The sequence below is a fragment of the Aedes albopictus genome, chromosome 1 (assembly GCF_035046485.1).
Source record: "Aedes albopictus strain Foshan chromosome 1, AalbF5, whole genome shotgun sequence".
Taxonomy (NCBI): domain Eukaryota; kingdom Metazoa; phylum Arthropoda; class Insecta; order Diptera; family Culicidae; genus Aedes; species Aedes albopictus.
The window spans coordinates 139,452,880-139,472,518 of record NC_085136.1 but is presented as its reverse complement, the minus strand read 5'-3'; positions in this window follow the sequence as shown (position 1 = coordinate 139,472,518).

Sequence of the window (19,639 nt, the reverse complement as noted above, 5' to 3'; positions counted from 1 at the left end):
TTTTTGGAAAATTTGCTAAAATTTAAGGAGATCGTCCCCAAAACTCGCCAATATCTTGAATTTCATCAGCCTGACGCAAAACCGGCATTCAGATGATCGAATGGTATTATATTCAGCTTTTAATTTATGGAAAAAGATTTAAAATTGGTTGAACAAAACGCAAGATATTTGAATTTTTTTAAATTCCATATTTTAAAAAGTTGTAAAACTCAATATTGAGCTAAAAATCAAAAACTGTTCTACTTTTAATTTTTTGAAGCACGGTTTCGAAATCAGCGCTAAATTATGCTTCAAAAATTTTGGTCTTTGACTGAAGTTCACGACTTTCGTTTTATTTTGTAAACTAGTGTAATCAATGTAATGTAGGAATGTTCTTGTTTGAATTCTATCGTATGTGTATCTGGATTAAAACACGAGAGTTATCCTATACTGTCGTAATTCTACAAAGTTACGTAAGCGCCATTCCAAATTCAAAATTATATTTGTGGTGAAATAATAGAAATGATCTACTATATTAGGATGCAAGATCTAGTGGTAATCTAGCATCTATGGAGAAACACTGAGAACGACTAATGCATGATTCCCAAAAATGTACCAAAATTGTCAATGTCGCTTACGTCACTTTGCAATTACGGCAGTAAAGAATCTATCTCTATACAAATATTCAAATTAGTATGAAATTTACTTCTTTATAGCGGCAATTGCCCAAACAGGTGCACCTGTCCAAATGATACAAGACCCTATACATACTAATATAAAGTTTTTAATATAAATTAGCGATGGTTGATGAGCTATTTCAAATCTTATGTTTCTCCGTTTTGACCCAATCTCACCCCCCAGACCCATTGTCACCCCCATCGACGGTACGTCCAAATACAGTCGAGTCTCTTAGTAAACGAGTTCCTATTAAACGGACTCCTATTAAACGAACTTCTACTAGACAGGGGTGAGCGTTATAGGAGACTAAGAGCTTATGGGATTTCGGCTTTTTGGGGTGTGACCTATTATCTCGGGTGTGTTAAGAGTTAGCGCAATACTTTCTTCGGCAAAGTTTTAGGGCTTGATCAGATCTACCATTTAGAACTTTGGTACATATGATTAGTTGGCAACTTGGCCGCTAGAGGGACCATCAATAGTTTGATGCTAAATTGCACTACAGGAACTATATCAGGTTGTCAAGCAAACGTTAGGTACGATATGCGACAGGTATCAGGTATCAGAAGGCCGGCTCCAGAGGCACGTTATCCTCCATTTGGGAGATTTGTGCCATCGCCAAAATAACAGCCTATTTCATCATCTACCTGAGGGAAAAGGAAGGAAAAAGGATTTGGATGGGGATAGGGACAGGTAGGGAAATAGAAAAAAATACCCTGGAAGAGGGTACTAATGCACAAGTGTACCACAATAATGGGTTCAAACAGCGCCCTGAAAAGGGCACTGTAATAACGCATAAAGCGAAAGAGAGCCTATAGCTCTTTACCACAGCGGGTTAAGAACAACAGAATATCCTGAAGATTCAGGGATCTGAAGTCAGTTTCACTTAAGTGTTTACCGAATATTCGGAAACGCAGTTGCGCAAAAACTGGACAGTTACATATCAAATGATACGAAGTTCCATAATCGGATTCACAGCTATCACATGCAAATGAATCAGCTTGCTGAATATTCGGCATGTGATAGCTGAGTCGGCAGTGGCCAGACAATGCTTTGACCAGAATGCTGCAACTCTGCTTTGACAAAATTGTAAGATACTTCGCCACCCTTGAAGATGGCTCAGTACAATACAATTTGGTTTGACGACATGACTCTAAACTATTCCAGTATTGTCTGTGTTGAGTGGCAGCCCAGGTGTGAATCTGAAGCTTTACCCAACACTTCGATATCGGAATAGCTGGCTCAGGGCCAATGAGGTCATGTGATGCTCCAGTGCGAGCTAACTCATCAGCCAATTCACTTCCAGCGATGGAAGAATGGCCAGGTACCCATACAAGGTGAACAGCGTTTGCTGAATTCAGCTCCTCGATTTGAGTTCGACAAGCGATAACTATCTTCGACCTGGAGTTGGCCGAAGCAAGTGCTTTAATAGCAGCCTGGCTATCTGAACAGAAGTATATTACTTTGCCCATTACGTGCTGCTGAAGTGCTGATTGCACTCCGCACATAAGAGCAAAGATTTCGGCCTGAAAAACGGTGCAGTGTCTACCAAGTGAATAAGACTGATACAGCCTTAGCTCACGAGAATGAACACCAGCACCTGCTCGACCTTCGAGAAGGGAGCCATCAGTGTAACATACGATGCCGTCTAAAATACTTCTTTCCAGATATCCAGATGTCCACTCTTCCCGGGAAGGGAATTTCATGGAAAATGTCCTATATAGAAAATTACAAGCAATTGTAAGATCACTTGGAGCAAGGACAACTTTGTCCCAATTCACCAAAAGTGGAAACAACGAGGTGTGTGTTGAACTGCGGTTCACAGGAGTTTCCTCTAGTAAACCGAGTACCCATAGACGGTAAGTGCAAGAAGGTGCTTCTTGTTTGAGATGAATGTGTAGTGGGGCAACGTCAAAGAGAACTTCGAGCGCTGCCGTAGGAGTTGAAGAGAACGCTCCAGACATCGCCATTAAGCACATCCTTTGGAGCTGGCCTAACTTTGATTGGACCGTTCTCACTTCGCCCTTTTGCCACCACACCAGACATCCAAAAGCCAATATTGGACGAACAACAGTTGTGTAAATCCATTTGATATACTTGGGTTTAAAACCCCAAGTTGTACCAAAGGTTCGCCGGCAATGTCCGAATGCCATACAAGCTTTCTTGATTCTGAACTCAACATGAGGTGTCCAGGAAAGCTTGAAATCAAGAATGACTCCAACGTACTTTACCTGTTCAGTCACATTGATTTCAGAATCAAAGAGACGTAAAGGGCGAACACCATTACGGTTTCGCTTTTCCGTAAAAAGAACAATAGATGTTTTACTCGGATTTACCGAAAGGCCATATTGGCGACACCAACCCTCAACTACCTGAAGAGCGTTTTGCATCAGGTCGAAAAGGGTGCTGATGCACATACCGACTAACAATGTTAGGTAGTCGTCGGCAAAACCATAAGTAGGAAAACCGCTATTATTGAGTTGCCTCAAAAGCGTATCTGCTACGAGATTCCACAAAAGTGGTGATAAGACTCCCCCTTGGGGGGCATCCACAAACACTCAATTTCCTAATCGCCGCTTGACGCAATGTCGAGAAGAGATGTCGGTTTTTGAGCATTTGGTGAATCCAATTGGAAATCATTGGAGATATACCATGACTCCGTGCGGCTTCCAATATGACATCGAAAGGCACATTGTCAAAGGCACCCTCGATATCTAAGAAAACACCAAAAAAAGGTTGCTTTTGAGCGAATGCTTTCTCGATATCGTAAACAACCTTGTATAAAAGAGTCACAGTGGACTTACCGGATTGGTAGGCATGTTGTTTCACATGAAGAGGCACGTTGGCCAGATGAACATCACGTATGTGATTGTCCACAATGCGTTCTAAGCATGCTTCTTTATACGATGCACGACCCACTTTCGGAATAAACTTCACAGTAATATCCCGCCAAGATTTGGGATTATACCCTGTAGCAAAACTGCAAACAAGTTTTTTTTTCAAAACATGTTTGAAATAATCAAATCCCTTCTGAAGCAAAATAGGATATATCCCATCTGCCCCAGGAGATTTGAAAGGAGCAAGGCTATTAAGTGCCCACTCAATCGATTCTATAGTTACAATATTCCGAGCCGAAGTCAGGGAATCGTAACTACAAGAAAAGACATCAGGTTCATCCGAAGATATAATATCCACACATCCAGGGAAGTGTGTGCTGAAAAAACATTCCAGAACTTCCTCATCAGAGGAAGTCAGATCGCCATTTTGGCAAACGAAGTTCACTCGGAAATCCTTAGATTTCGTAAGGATTTTATTTAACCGACTGACTTCACTCAAACAGGAAACATTTGTACAAAGGTTTTTCCAGCCGGATCGTTCAGCAGACCGGAGAACTTTCCTGTAGGCCTTGCGAGCCGACTTGAAAGTCTCCGAACCAGCCGAACGTCGTCTGTTCCAACTCTTTCTACATTGTTTCCTGAGTTTCGCCAGATCAAAGTTCCACCAAGGGGTTCCTCTTGTGACCTTCACAGACCGTAGAGGGCATGCTTCTTCAAAAGCTTTCATGATGAAGGTCGTTGTAGTATCAACGGCATCATCTAAAATCACTTGGAGTGTCAATGGATGGTGAGTATCCATGAAATTTGGCCGCAACCAAATCAGTAAAAAGATCCCAGTTTGTTGACCGGGGATTCCTGAAACGCAATGTTTGCGAAGTAACATTTAAATGTTCAAAAAAGATATAGATATAGATAAAGATTCTTCATCTGACACATGCCAATTGGTCAGCTCGTGACAAAATCTACTAGAGCAAAGCGTTATGTCTAACACTTCCTCTCTAGCAGATACCATGAAGGTTGGGCGGTTGCCTATGTTAAGTGATGCAAGATCTGTACTACTTAAGTACTCCATCAAACTGGAGCCTCTCAAGTTAATGTCTGAGCTGCCCCAGATGATATGGTGGTCATTAGCATCACTGCCAACAATTAGCGGAAGGCTTTTTGAAGTACAGTATGCGTTGACTTTGTTTGCAAGCATCCGTAGGGGATGGTTCATCATGCGGTAAATAAACCGAACAATAAACGTATTTCCTGTCGAGATTTCCAACAGATACATCAATTGTGATAGCACATACATATCTGGTGGTTAGTTCAGAGATGAGTGTAGCAACTATTGCGTTGTTGACAAGCACACAGGCTCGAGGCATAACACGCGAGTTTGCCATTTCATGTTTACTGAAAGTAGCAAACACCGGGTTCACAAGGTTTCCTAGATAGAAATTCCCCTTACGAAAGTAAGGTTCTTGGACCAAGGCTATTTGGGCTGTATCATTTTGCAGAAGTCTGCAGAGATTGATTGTTGCTGTTCTTTTATGCTGAAGATTGATCTGAGCTATCCTAACCGTAGCCACTACCCAAACTACTTATGTAAGATTAAACTCTTCGCAACAACAGCACAACAAAGAACAGCAACAACAAAACCAGGTCGGTATCGATTGGAAAACGCCAAAAGCGAGGATACACAGAACACTTTGTGTAAATGGCATAATGCGAAACCATATAGGTGGACATTTAAACGTATAAACAACATTTTCATAATCCCGCCCTTATTTAGCCTCAAGTTTGAGACTAAAGAAGGGCAGCTGATTGTCTCGGAGAAACACAAGGTCCACTGCGCTATTGCTCCGGTTAGCGCAGTAAGGGCAAAATACTGTGGAACCCCTAACCATTCATTCCTAGGCACGGTAAGCATATAGTCGCATCACACCATGAATTAGGGGTCACCTGTTAGTGGATTCTTACCACCGGAACAGCCGGTCCGTAGTGTTATTCTTAGCCAACCGGCTGCGATTCGGCCATGTTTTTGAAGTCAGCATCTGTTTCAGGTCAAACATTTGATTTAGGCGTAGTTTACGAGTGTTATTTTTTCTTTAACAAAAAAGTTCTTTGCATTCTCCAAAAATGACCTAATTCGAACACGTCTTTATTTATTATTACTTATTTCAGCTAACAGAATTACATTTTTTCATAATTCTCTTAGTATTTTCGAAAATTTTATTTTTTGTCATGGAAAATATATCGCGCTTTTCAAGTGTTGGTCCTGAAAAGTATACTGTTTACAAACTTTTTGCTGTCAAAATGGGGTTCAACGCACAATGGGGGTCAGAGATGTTGGCTCGCTTTTTTACTGTGGGGTAGTATTCGGATGACAAGTGGCTGTTCTTAGCCAATAGGAAGCAATCAGTGAAGTACTAGATTGAAAGTAGAGAGCTGAATTTTTGTATGGTGAGATGATCAATTCTCCGTTTCTGCAATGAAATGGTGCAAACAGCGTGGGTTATATGTTTTCTTGCCTAAGTTGATGCTGTTTGAGCAAAAGTTTGGTTAATTGTGTTGTTGTATTATTTATTTCTTACAACTTCAACAACACAGTTACCCAAACTTTTGCTCAAACAGCATCAAATTAGGCAAGAAATCATATAACCCACGCTGTTTGCACCATTTCATTGCAGAAACGGAGAATTAATCATCTCACCATACAAAAATCCAGCTCACTACTTTCAATCTAGTACTTCACTGATTGCCTCCTATTGAAATAATCGCTACCGACACTACACAGCTATCTAGGCTGATCGAGAAAAGAAGTTCTTTGATTACTTGCGGGATTTCTTTATAGGGTTTTGTTCTTCTGTTATTTCTTCAGAGATTTCTGCCGGGATTCATTCACGGTCTTCCCGGAATGCATCCCGGGATTTTTTCTGCGAATCTTCTAGGTATTCCTTCAGGGATTATTCCGAGGATTTCTTCCAGGATTCGTTTTGAGATTCCTCCCGCCATTTTTCACGAGATTCCTCCATGGAATTTTGTCAAGGACTACTCCAGGATTCTTCCAGAGATTTTCCTGATTTTTTCACTGATGTTATCTAGAATGGTTTACAGATTTTTTTCCGAAGAAGGTATTTCTCCAGGGATTCTCTCAGGGATCATTTCAAGGATTTCTCCCCAAAAACCCTTACGTAATTAGTGGACAGCCCCTTGAGACCTTATGGTGTGGCGAGCCATGTATGTGAGTAACGTAACACAATCGATCATGTTTGCTGAAGCTCTTTGGCAGATTTTTTGTATGATGAGATGGTTAATATTCCTTTCTGCTATATGGCATATTATGATGGCGTGGGTATTATGATTCCTTGGCTAATTTGATGTTGTTTGAGTAAACTTCGGGTTACTGTGGTGTTGAAGAGGCAAGTCGTCGAGGGTATAACAACACAGTAAACCGAAGTTTGCTCGATGGGAATCAAATTTGGCAAAGAATCGTAATACCAACGCCTTTTGCGAAGAATTTACCTTCTCATGATACACAAATTCAACTTATTATTACAAATCTAGTATTTCACTGATCGACTGATCATCGAATAGAAATAGGACGCAATTAGTGAAGTACTAGATTGAAAGTAGTGAGCTGGATTTGTGTATGGTGAGATGACCAAATCTCCGTTTCTGCAATGAAATGGTGCAAACAGCGTGGGTATTATGATGCTTTTTGAGCAAAAGTTTGGATAACTATGTTGATGAAGATGAAAAAATAAATAAAACAATATCACAGTTACCCAAACTTTCGTCCAAACAGCATCAAATTAGACAAGAAATTATAATACCAACGCTGTATGCACCATTTCATTGCCGAAATGGGGAATTGATCACCTCACCATACAAGCATCCAGCTCACTACTTTCAATCTAGTACTTCACTAATTTCGTCCTATTGTAACCACCACATTACATACCTAACCAATGTTATCTTGATACATTCTGATTCATCCAAACTGTTTTGAAGTTCAGCTTCTAACATCTACAGATGTTACAATAGTAACATTACATACCTAACCAATGCCCTTTTGGAATCTTACGATAGCTTCCATTATACTTTGGACGGAGTTACTTCAGATAATGTAAACTAACTTAGAATTCGAAACCTCAAACCGCGTTATTTCAAAACCGCGTTATTTAAAAAACTGCGTTATTTCAAAAACGTCGTAAAAAGTCAAGTCATGGTAGATGTGGACCTGATTATTTTACGCGTGTTTTTGAAAAAAAAGCGGAATTTTCTACGACAGTTTTTGAATTAACGCGGTTTTTTTTACGACAGACCGCATAAAAAAACGTCAGTGTATTATGATGGCGTGGATATTATGATTCCTTGGCTTAATTTGATGTTTTTGAGTTAAGTTCGGGTTACTGTGCTGTTGAAGAGGCAAGACGTGTACCCTTCACGTCAACAACAACACAACACAAACTCGAAGTTTGTTCAAACAGAATCAAATTCCGCAAAGAATCGTTATACTAACGCTTTTTACGTCATTTTATTACAGAAACGAAAAATTTATCTTCTCACCATACACAAATTCTGCTTATTATAACAAATCTAGTACTTCACTGATCGACTGTTTACCGATCCTATAAAAATTGTAATGTTATCTTGGTACATTCTGGTTCATCCAAAGTGTTTCGAATTTCAGTCTCTAACATCTACAGATGTCACAGTAGTTTTTTCAGTATTACCTGTAACCACCACATTACATACCTAACCAATGCCCTCTTGGAATCTTACGGTAGCTTCCATTATACTTTGGACGGAATTATTTCTGATCATGTAAACTACCTTAGAATTCGAAACTTCGAATCTACTTTTGTACCAATAGTTATTTCCACTACACTGAGAAACGCTGCATAATCAATCAATTATGTTTACTGAGCTGCAGTGTGAAACATAGCTGTCCAATGTTTTCGATTTTTTATCGTCAAATGGTCTATTTTTACTTTTACTTTCAGAAACCGCTCTCGGTTAGTATACTTTGTTCAAAAACTCTACGAACACAACATCAAGTCGATTTGTCCCAGGTTCAGTTTTATCATCATCCATGTTCTATTTTTCAGCATAAGCTGGTCATGCTTGTTTTTTTCTTAAAATTCGTTCATTGTTCAGGGTGATGCAATATTGTTGCAATACTTTTTCTGAGTCCGTACTTATGACGGGTAGTGTACGCGTAAAAAGCTGGCCTCTAAATGATTAAGAGTGGTAATGAGATGTGAGCAATTAAAAGTGAATTGAGGAAAGTGAGCAGTAAAGGCCGAAAAATGATGAGTTTAGAAATAGAAGTGAAAAGTAAAGTATGAACAGTGAGGAATGAGTAATGGAGACTGCGGAACAGTGACTCATTTCTCACTTCATTGCGACCAATTAAAAGAAATAACTGTAAAGAATGAACGTTTAAAACGTTAAAGAGTAAGGAATGAGAGGTGAAAAATGAGGAACGACAAGTAAACAGTGGAGCGTGAAGTGTAAGGAGTGCGGAATGAAAGTAAGAAGTGAGTAGTAATAAGTGAGCAGCCATGAGTGAGAAGTTGGGATTGAGCAATGAGGAGTGAGAAGTGAACCGTAAGGAATGAGCGGTGAAATAGTGAGGAATGAGAAGTGAAGAATAAATAGTGTATAATTAAAGAGTGAGCAGAGAAGAGTCAGTGAGTTACAAGTAATCGGTGAGAAATGAACATTTAAAAATTGATAGTGAGGAGTGAGGAGCGTGATTCAGTAAGGAATGAAAAGTGAGCAGTTGTGAATGACCGATTTTGTACATTTATCGAGCCAGTTCCGAAAATACCCATATTGCATAAGTTTTCATGAATTTACTAAAACCAGAATGAACCATCTTGGAATTCAAAATGGCGTCGTGCATCGATTTTAAACATCTATTCGTCGAGCCCATTCCGAAAATATTTTTTTCCGGGATTCTTCCATGAAAGAGCTAATGTAGTAAGGAATTCCAGGATTTTTTTCTAAAACATCCTCCCAGGATTTATTCCACAATTTCTCCTGTTTTTCTTTGGATTCCCACTAGAGTTTCTTCGGGAGTTCCTCTTGGGATTTTTCCGGGAATCCTTTTGGGATTTCTCATCGAATTCTCCTAGAGTCAACCAAGGATTTATTCCGATATTCCTGCAATACCTCCTGTAAATGAAGTCCCGGAAAAATAGAGAACATTTCTGGAGGAACTCCGGTAGAATTTTTGAAGACAGAAATTATACGAAACATTGCAGTACGCCCAAGAGAAATCCTAGGAAAAATTCTATGAAGGTTGTTGAATAAATTGCCAAGGAATAATGCGCAAGTCACCAAGCTAAATGAAAATTCTAGAGTTTCCTGGTCCAAGATAATCTATTACCCCAACGGAACCCGGAATATATTCGGAACCACTTGATCAATCTTACTGTGGCTGGACCACTAAAAGTATAGAAAATTCCCGATATGAGGATGGCTAAAATATAAACGACTCATAAGAAAGTGATCATTCTTCATAAATAATTTCAAAAGTCCCAGTGAAGAAACAGGGGTGTAAGCAGTAATAAATTACAAAAATTCCATAAACAAATAAAAAAATGCATACATAAATCAAAAGTTTCCATAAATAATTGATTTTTGAGCAATTAAAAAGTCAAAAATGCAATGAATAAATCAACTGGTGCAATAAAAAAGCCATTTTCCCCACCAAATAACTTTGAATTTTCCATAAATAAATCCGATTTTTCCATAATAAATAAGAAAATTCACAATAAAAAAATATCGAAAAAGCAATAAATAACACTAGTTTACAGCATTTTTGAACTCGGTAAGCTGATGATCGTTTTTGGTGTAGAATCATGCCCTGAGTTCGAAAACGCGAAGGAAAAAAATTACAGTAGAGCGGATTTTTTTTCGACTTTCCATACAAGGTTGATGATTTGAAATCGATTTTTGTTCTATTTTTAAGCAAAGTCGTTCACTTCACACATCTCATTCTCCGTAACCAATGCTCCGATTGAGCTGAATTTTTTACTGTAACTCACCTACATATCATATGTCAAATAAACGTTGAAAAATAATTTTTAAATTGTTTTTTTCTCATTGAAAAAAAATTTTTTCTTCGTAATTTTTTGGAAATTTTGCTAAAATTTAAGGAGATTGTCCCCAAAACTGGTCAATATCTTTATTTTCATCAATCTGACGCAAAACTTACATTCAGATGATCGAATGGTATTATTCTCAGCTTTTAATTTATGGAAAAAGTTTTAAAATTGGTTGAAAAAAACGGAAGATATTTGGGTTTTATTAAAATCCATATTTTAAAAAGTTTTAAAACTCGATATTGAGCTAAAACTCAAAAACTGTTCTACTTTAATTTTTTTGAAGCACGGTTTCGAAATCAGCGCTAAATTATGCTTCAGAAATTTTGGTCGTTGACATAAGTTCACGACTTTCGTTTTATTTTGTAAACTAGTGTAATTCAAAAAGTGCAATAAACGAAAATATAAATTATCAATAAATGTCGAAAAACGAGCAATAAACGTAAATGCATTTTGAGCCAAAAAATACATGGACCATGCGCTGAAGTCGCATAGAGGATTGAGGAACTGAGGCGGCAGAAGGCCGCCGAAATTTTCGATATCCGATGCACCGCAACTGCATCGTTTCGGTTCTAGGCAAACCACAGACTCAAGAATTTGCCCGGTATAATGCAAACATAGATGTTATCCCTTTTTTAGGTCCGACGAGCGATAGCGAGTTTGGACAGCAAGCAATTGCTCGGTAAATTGCAATCATAGTTACGCAGGCTTATCAGTCGTTCCAGTCATATAAGTGCGATTCAGCATTTCACTGCCTCATACTTTCCTGCATTTGTTTTTCATGGGTAACTTAGTCGTTTTTTATTGCATTTTTTGAATTTTTCATTGCTTTTTCGATACCGTGTGCCTTCGAATATTTTTTCATTATTTCCATATTATGATTGAATGATATGACAATTTTCCTTCAATTCCACCAATACAACACTAATGTATTGTTACCATGTGAAAACGCTCATTAGAAACATTTAAAAGTATCATTTTGACACTAAAGTGTGTTTACATGAAGCGGGTTTCTGCTCGTTCACTGCATTCATAGTAAAAAAACGAAAACTGCGCTAAGGTGATTTAAGCAATAAACTAAATGTAGTAACGTTTTTATTCCACCAAGAAGCAATTAAATTCACATATCAGGTATGTATTTTGCATTACCGAAGTAAGTTTAACAAGAAAGTACGATTACTCGTACTTTTTAATTGAAACAAAAAGGCACGGTAAATGGGTACCCTAAAAATCAATGGTCTCCATTCACCGTGCCCCATATTGCCCCATATATCGAGAAAAAATCGAAAATTTGAATATTCGTTTTTCTAATAAAATCTTGCAAGTTATTACTTGAAATGAGTTTAAACGAAGAAAATTCCAAGTTTTGATCATTTTTAAACAAAGTAGAATAAAATTTCTCATACACGGTGAATGGGTCCCTACTACCACGGTGAATGGTGACCTACCACGGAATTAGGCGACCTTTCTACCCTTTACTAATTGTACTATATCAACAAATTTTGTGAAAAATTGTCTACTTCTGTGGATATTGCTTTAATTTTAACCTATAATGAAGGCAATTAAAAGCGGCACCAACAATGTTTATAAGACTGGTGTCAAATGACAGCCCTTATTTGCCTCAAATCCTCTTAGATCCACGGTGAATGGTGCCTTGACGGTATTTTTTTATTTTGAATTTTCTAATTTATTATGGAAAAATCGGATTTATTTATGGAAAATTCGAAGTTATTTGGTGGGAAAAATGGCTTTTTTTATTGCAACAGTTGATTTATTCATTGCATTTTTGACTTTTTTAATTGCTCGAAAATCAATTATTTATGGAAACTTTTGATTTACTTATGCATTTTTTTATTTGTTTATGGAACTTTTGTAGTTTATTACTGCTTACACCCCTGTTTCTTCACTGGGACTTTTCGAATTATTTATGGGAAATTTTGTATTTATTATGGAACGTTTAATTGTCTGCCACATGAGGATTCAAATTGGATAAAATGTGACTAAGTTAAAGCACATGGAAACATTAAACGTTCGGGTAGCCCAAAAAGAAGGATCCAGGCCGACGATTGGAAAGTTCAGAGCTCACCAACTGATGAACTAGAACGGCCTAATCGACCTACGATTTCACTGATTCGAAGAGTATGCCATTTGTAGCAATTTCTTTAAATAAAGCTTCGTTATCGTTACCATTGCAGATCATCATAACAGATGGAATTACAAATCGCTCAGGTTCTGATTGTTGTACGACACTTATTCGACATTATCGACGTCGTTATCGATCATTATCTGATGATAGTCGAACTGCACCCAAAACTGTCCGTCATCAAATATGTACGGAACGATTAGTTCGACGAAGAGTGCAGGATGATTTTGGAGGAAAAGAACGCAGCACGAACGGTCATACTGCAGTATGGAACGCGGCAAAACGAGGAATGATACAAACAAAAGCGGAAACAGTAGACCCACTTTTCGAAAAAAAAAACACTGCCTTGAAGAAGGGGAGTACGAGGAAATGAAACTGCTGTGACGTTCTCAAGCAACACGGATGTTCTACCAAAAGCTCAGCACTTCTCACAAAGACTTTTTGCTGTGTACTGGGCATGACCCTCTGGATGGACGGAAGTGAGGCGATTGAAAGGTAGAAACATCACTTCGATGAGCACCTGAATGGCATGAAGAACAGGCACGGGAGACCAATGCAACGGGTGAATCGGAGGACAGAAATGATCCAACTCCCACGCTTTGGGAAGTTGAGGATGCCATTCATTAGTTCAAAATCAACACCAGCTGATAAGGATGGCAAGGCTGCTAAACTTATCAATATAGGCCTAGTACAGTTGACCATCTGTTTACACCGGCTGATAGTCAGGATCTGGGAAATCGAACAATTGCCAGAACGACCATTTAGAATGTGAGAGCCTCTGAGCGATCACCATTTTGAATGCCGCCTACAAAGTGATATCCCAGGCCATCTTTCGTCGTCTGTAGTCTAAAACGAATAAGTTCGTGGAATGTTATCAAGCTGCTTCATCAACCGCAGGTCGACAATCGACCAGATTTTCACTGTACGGCAACTCCACCAGAAATGTCGTGAATTCCACGTCCCAACACATCACCTGTTCATCAATTACAAGGTGGCCTAGGACAGTATCACCTGCACAGGGCTATGTAAAATCATGGATGAGGTTTTTCATAGTCAACTATGGATGAAACATTGTGTCTGAATTGTCTGTGGTTAATTGTACAAATCATACCAAATCTCGACACTACGACAAGGCCTGCACATGCCTGCTGCTCAACATCATCACTGGAAGGTGTGATTTGAGAAGCCAGACTCTACAGCATGAGTACGATTTTTACCAATTCCGGTCGATTTGTCTGCTTTTCGGATGCCATGGACACTATTGCTAGAGCATTTGGGACGGTAACATAGTTCTAAACCTACATCTTATCTTCAAGGTTCAATCTCAAAGTGTTTAAAAGGTATGCGTAACTCTGAGAATAGATTAATTAGCATTTCTGAAATGTATGATGGGAAAGCAATTCCAATTAAAACGTTTGCTATCATCGGAAAATTGACCGTTTGATTTGATGAAAATACTAATTTACCAATACGTCTAATGAACATTAATGTTTTTATGATTCAGCAATATGCTCGCTTTTATTATCAACAGTTTTATGACTGGTTTAATTAAATAACAGCTCCAGTAAAGCTAAAGAAGACGTGATTGCTCATCTGTTCACCGTTGCAAGGTTGCTGGGTCCCTACACGATTTGTGGTGGTGTGATGCTGTAGCACATTATCGAGTGATTGCTTTGGAAAGGCCCGTTCACAGCTCGGGTGTACGTAGGTACGTACAATCAAACTGCTGCTGCTAATGCCTCAGCTCGACGGGGTTGTACTACCAATCAACCAACTGGCAACCACAACATAAAAGCATTCAAAAGATCGTCCCCAGCCAGGGAGTCGTCGTCGTCGTCATTTCTGCCGGTCTGTTAATCTACGGAGACTTTTTTGAAGGAGAACGTTCCCAGTCCCAGCACGAGCTGCGCGGCGAAGCCTGCCCGATGCCAAGCGCGTTCTAAGCTATTTCGGAGTTAATACTGCCCTCCATGCCATGCCTCCGATTTCGAACTGTGAGAATGTAAATCTTTAAATATTATTTTGCCTTTCAGCAAACGAACTGACTGGGGGACTGGCGGCGCACGGCCCAGGTCGTGATACTATTTTGTTTATGAGTGCACCACACTGGCTGCCTTTTGAGCTCTATGGGATTTTAATACTCGTTGGAGTGACTACGAGTTCGTTTCTCGTTTCGTCCGATGCGATGGAGTGGGCACTTTAGGAGCGATGGACTAAGTACGATCCCGGATTGTCAGAACCGTGGTTTATATCTCGGTACACTGTACACTACAACTTTAGTGAAGTAGGTATCACCGACGATATAGTTATGTTTCAAGCACTCGACCCCGTTGCGACTTTCAGAACCTTGGCTTTCAAGAGGGCTCCCCTTTGAATGGCCCTGTGCGGTCGGTGGTCGACTGACGACGATCAAATGGTAACGGCGCGGCGCGCACGAACACCAAAAAGGTCAAGGATTGTTAACAGCTCAAAGTCGGGCTTCCTCGGTTTGAAACTGGGAACTGGAAGATGTTAGTAGGTGCGTGGGAGACCTACTGACAGACGCCGATCGTAGGTCAGTCTGATTGTAGGAGTGTTGCAGCATATTTTATTGGGAATAGAAGTGGGTGGGTGAAATCTAGTCAAATACAAATATGCATTACAAATCATAAGCATATCGGATTCCTCGATGAAGTCCGCACAAAGTGTGGTTGACATAAACCGATACATATTGATCCTTGACAGAAGGTTCCAATTGAGGAATTCTAAGGAATTCCTAATAGTATAGCCCGGAAGAAATCCCAGAAGGAAACGCGAGAGAAAACCCAGGAAGAACCCTGAAGGAATCCCTGATACCGTCTTAAGAATAACCCGTGCAAGTATCTCGGAAGAAATCCCAAGAGAAATCAATGAAGGAATCCGAGGAAAAATCCCAGGAGGAATGCCAAGAGAAAGCCCAGAAGGGAACCCTGAAATAAACAAACCGCAGGAGAAACCTCTAAGTGAACCCCGGGAGGAGTCAAAAAGTGTAATAAAAAGAATCTGGAAAGGAATCCCAAGAGGAATACTGGGATATTCCGGAAAAAAGAATTCCGAAATAAATCTTGGGAGGAACCCCTCAAAGAAATCACGTCAAAATAAATGACGAAATTTAGAGAGATATCGATGGAGGAATTCAGAAACGAATTAGCTAGGGGCTGAAAGCCTCTCTAATAAAGATAAAAACATGTGAGGAAATCGCGGAAGAAAACCCAGGAAGAATCCTGCAGGAATTCCCGATGCAGTCTCGAAAATAAACTGTAAGAATCCCGGAAGAAATCCGAAAATGAATCCCGGGAGGATTCAATGAAGGAATCCCGGAATACTTCCCTGATGGAATCCCGGGAAAAAAGCCCAGGAAGAGTTCTGAAGGAATCTCTGAAGTAGGCTCGGGAAATCAAGAAATCAATTGAAAGAAAGAAATCCTTGAAGGAATGCTGGCAAATATGAATGGAGGAATCCCGGTAAGAATGCGGAAACAAATCGTTGAAAAATTCGAGGAGAAATCAAATAAGAAATCGCTGGAGGAATCCTTGAATGAATTCTGCGAGAAATCCCTGATGCAAACCCAGGAGACATTTTCAAAGAATTTCCCAAAGGAATCCCGTGAGAAACCGATGAAGGAATGTTGGGTGAATCTCTGGAAGGATACCGGAAAATCCCGGGATAAATACTAGACGGAATGCAGGGAGGCATCCCTGAAATAAATCTGGAGAAACCACTGAAAGAATCCCTGGAGGAATTTCTGGATGAATCCTTAGAAGAATACATAAAGGGATCTTAGGCGCCGTTCACAAATTACGTAGCGCTCAGGGGAGAGGGGAGCCAAGCCAAATTTCTGGTTTTCATGCAGAAAAAGCGTTACAGAGGAGAGTGGTTGAAAAATTACGATTTTAGCTATACGTAATAAATTGGGCGGAAAAACGGTGAGTCGAAAAGGAGAGCGTCCAACATAGCTCTGGTCCTGACAAGTTCATACCTCATGCTTCCACGGGTCAAGCGATGACAAAGACCGCCAGCTAAGAGTTGTGCTTAGCTGGTAGTGCAGCCTGGGTACTGTTGTCCTTCTGATTTCAGCTAGATTGAGGAGATACGTCTCGAGCGTCTGTTCACCAAGGAGGTGCGGCTCAAACAGCGTCTGTTCTGGCATCTAGCGGCTGAGTATGAAATGCTCCTCCACTGGAAGCTATACCTAAGGTGACAGCCTCACCACGGTAGATAGGAGCCCTTAGGCCAACAACCTACTGTTTCCGAAGCCCAAAAAAAAACCGTTACAGAAACCGAAAATGAAAGATTGCGCCGTTGAATCAGGGCAACGACTTTTAGCGCGAAACAACGGACAAGAATTGGAGCTTGGAATGTATTAACCCTAGCCGAGCAGGGTAAACTGGCATAACTAGCCAATGAGGCATGCTGTATGAAGCTTGAGATCCTTTGACTGAGCGAATTCCGTTGGCCGAACTTTGGAGAACACAGGCATCAGGTCAAATTCTGCTATACTCTGGCCTACGAGGTGAACATGCTCCTCCCCACCATGGAGTTGGTTTCCTGCTCAGTGCTCAGGGGCCGTTCATAAACCACGTAGACTTTTTGGGGGGAAGGGGGGTTCTAGCCAAAGTCTACGCTCCATACAAATTTTAAAATTTTTGTTTGGACGAAAGTCTACGAGGGGGGAGGGGGGGGTTCTGAGATGGCCAAATTTTGGTCTACGTGGTTTATGAACAGCCCCTCACGCCCACGCAGCACTTATGAAGTGGGAACCTATTAATGAGAGGATAATTGTAGGCAGATTTAGAACACGGGTACGAAACCTTACCATGATCCAATGTTACGCGCCAACCGATGCTGCCGAATTGCGAGACAAAGAGAACATTTACAGTCAACTGAATGCTGTCGTGGACAAGATTCAGAAAGGTGCTATCAAGATCCTCATGGGCGACTTAAACGCGAACGTTGGTTCCAACAACTCGAATTATGAGCACGTTATGGGACGCCATGGTCTCGGGGAAATGATCACAGATGATACTTAAGGGAAGATAGAGGAGCGAAGAAACGCCAAAGATGCGATAGAGCGAGCGAAAACACGAGGAGCCAAAGCCGTAGCCCGTCAGCGCTATTCGACTCTCGAGAAGGAAGTGAAACGCTCATTTAGACGAGACAAAAGAGCGTGGGCGGACTCCCTAGCCGATGAAGGCGAGAAAGCCGCAAACACCGGCGGCATCCATCTCCTCTACGATGTTTCACGTTGCCTTAGTGGGACTGAGATCAATGCTACGATGCCCGTGAAAGACACGTCTGCAAGTTACTGACCGACCTGGCTGACCAGTTAAAACGCTGGTTCCAGCACTTTGGAAACCTTTTTCAAGTGTTGGCCACGTCATTGACACCTCAGCATGAACCGCCAAGGCTTCGACGCATTACCCGTGTCAACACCGAAGCTCCATCAGTGCAGGAGCATGCGAAAAAATCCGTTCTGATCAGTGCTTGAAATTGAGTGAATATGAATGGTACGATCAGTCATCAGCGCCAACCATCACTACGAACGAACACGCACAGGGAGCAAAGAGAAACCGAAACCAACCGCGACCACTATTCCTCATCGGTCGGTTGGCTGGTGAAGCATATTGACTGGTAACGATTATTTCTCACTTGCTACGGTGAGGCTGAAGATGCGTAAATGATTCAGTGGATTTATTTTTAGCTCAAAACTTGTAAAAATAATCAATTTATCCATAAGAGAATGATGAATGTGACTATTATAATCGATTTAATTCGAATTTATGTCATTTGCACTGTAATAACGAGATAAAAATCAAGTATATTCATTGCCGTATACACCGGCGAAGAGAGAGATTCAGAGAGCCGCACGGCGCTGAATCGTCGTTCCTCACTCTCACTTATATTTTTTATTGCTCCCGCTCCCACTTGCTTCTGAAGCATGTTAGCCAATGAAGGCGTATTGCTACCGCTTTGGGTTGAAAAGCGTCGGTCAAAGAAGAGCAAATTTTGATTCGTCTGAGGTAAAACGCTTCAATTTTCAAGCGCTGGTTCTGATAAACGTGAACAAACAAATGCAAATATGAGAACAAGCAAATATACACCTTGAACTGAAACTAATTCCAGCAGTCAATATGGGCGTTCTAGAAATCGTGATACCTAGTTCACGGTGTACATTTCTTATTGTTGTTATCGTTGCTATGCATAGTTCCCATTTGTTCCCGTTGCCGTGACTGAGAGTAAACGTTATCGGAACGGATTTTTTTGCGTGAGATAGAAACAGCCATCCGTAGCATGAAATTGAACAGGGCCCCAGGGGTCGATCGCATATCAGCTGAGATGCTCAAAGCTGACCCCGTAGTATCCGCACAACTACATCACCAACTATTCTGCAACATATGGGAAACCGCGACATTTCCGGCCGACTAGATGCAAGGCGACTTAGAAAAGGTACCCAAAAAGGGTGATCTGACTGTATGCGATAATTGGCGGGGCATCATGTTACTGTGTATCATTCTCAAAGTCCTCTGCAAAGTGATCCTTAACCGGATACAGGAGAAGATTGACGCAACTCTCCGATGGCAGCAAGCAGGATTCCGTTCCAGACGATCCTGTGTTGACCATATTGTCACGCTCCGTATCATTCTGGAGCAAATCAATGAATTCCAAGAGTCTCTCTACCTGGTGTTCATTGATTACGAAAAAGCTTTCGACCGTCTCAATCACGGAAACATGTGGGAAGCCCTCAGGCGCAAGGGTGTCCCTGAGAAAATCATCGGCCTCATTGAAGCACAGTACAAAGCATTTTCGTGCAGAGTACTGCACAACGGTGTTTTGTCCGATCCTATCCGGGTCGTTGCTGGAGTGAGGCAAGGATGTATACTATCACC